Here is a 1,757-nt window from a genome sequence, read left to right on the forward strand (position 1 = left end):
CTCTCTCTCCCGTACATCCTAAGCAGCGCGCAAACGTGCAGCGTGCCGGGCCGGTCAATTTTTTCATCCTTATCCCTGACCCGCGACCTATTTGACTTCGCGTCGAGAACCGGCATTTCCGGTTGCCTCATATCGGTCGATCAGGCGAAAGCTTCCGATAGAGTGGAGCACCGGTACACGCTGGGTGTCTTAGAATTTACGATTTCCAATCACAGTATTTATCTTGCCTTCGGCTAGCTTACTCGAACGTGAGCGCCCGCTACTTGTTAATGGCCGCCTCAGTGAGCGCTCCCCCTCGCTCTTTTCCCTATGCCTGGACCCTCTTTTGCGTCGCGTGGCAGCGTGCCCTTCCATTCGTGGCTTACCGCTTCCCGGTCAAGCCCAGATCAATGTCTCTGCATATGCGGACGATGTGTCCCTTTTTCTCCGGGACGACGACAGCTACAGAGCGTTTATACGGCTTTTTTCGGAGTATGGTGAGCTGTCTGGATCCCGGCTGAATAAGGGAAAAAGCAGAGCGCTACGATTTGGGTCGCTTGCCAGTGACCTTGCTGGAGTCGTAGAGTGGGCGAGGAAAGTCCGGGTGCTAGGCGTAGTCTTCCATGGCTCTGGAGAAGTTGCTCGTGAGATGTGGAAGGGTTTGTTGCACACGGCTGACAAACGCATAGGCATAGCCTCAACTTTCAGGCTGTCTCTCTCTGGGATGAGCTCTGGGATGAGCTAGGAGCTAGGATGAGGGATGCGTGTCAGCGGCGTTATTTTACATGGCGAGGGTGGCTCGGCCACCTCGTGACTTAACCCGCCGTCGGCTGGCCACAAAATTCGGGTCCTTTTTCTGGGCTGGCAAGACCGAGTCAGAGTCGCGCGCTCTGCTGCGACTGCCCCGCAGCATGGGGGGCTTTAGTTTGCCATGCCTGAACACGATGTCCAGTGTTCTAGCGTTGCACCGTGCATGGGAACTGGTAAGGGATGATGAGCACCCGGGGCAGGCTTTGTTTCGCTACTTCTAGGGTAGATCTCGCTTGTTGTTATATGATGAGCCCATCGGACCTACAGCCGTGCAGCCACCGGCTTTCTATATGTACGTTGCTTTAACACTTACAGGCTTTCAGTCGGGCAATTCAGATTTGGATATTAGAGCCTAATCTGCGACTGCTATATGCGAGAAATTGGCTATTGGGCAATTGGATGACCGGCAAAAAGAGAAGTCTCGCGGGGCCCGCTGGCAACAGTTAACGTCAGCGGTGCTTCCTGCAGACGTTCGTGAGTTCGGGTGGCTGCGTGACTGGGGAGCCCTACCAACGTGTGACTACCTTGCAGCATTTGTTGTGGTTCGCTCTGCCCGGTGCCCGCAATGCGGACGCACTGAGACTCTAGAGCATGCTCTTTTTGAGTGTCGTGTGGCTGCCACATTCTGGGTTTTACTCAGCAGAATGTTAGAGCTTAGGCTGGGAGCCCACACGAAATCGAAAGATCCATTCGTCAGCTTTCTGCTGTGTGTGGGTGCCTTTGTTGTGTGGCGCCAGCGAGGTGTAGCCGCCTTGCAGGCACGACCGCAGTGTGCCATGTATCCCCTGTTGTGGCGCGTTCGCAAAATGACCATAGAGCACCTGCAGCATGGCTCGTGGCGCTGGGTGAAGAATCGTTCCTCCTACGTTGGTCTACTCGCTTCATCAAGGTCACCAATAACACCGTGCAATGGTGTATCGTGCCTTATCAATAAGGTGTTACCCTTGCGTGCTGTCTATAGGGAAGGG

The sequence above is a fragment of the Haemaphysalis longicornis genome, unplaced genomic scaffold, assembly GCF_048455015.1.
Source record: "Haemaphysalis longicornis isolate Haplotype H1 unplaced genomic scaffold, Haemaphysalis longicornis Haplotype H1 scaffold_1, whole genome shotgun sequence".
NCBI classification, from domain to species: Eukaryota; Metazoa; Arthropoda; class Arachnida; order Ixodida; family Ixodidae; genus Haemaphysalis; species Haemaphysalis longicornis.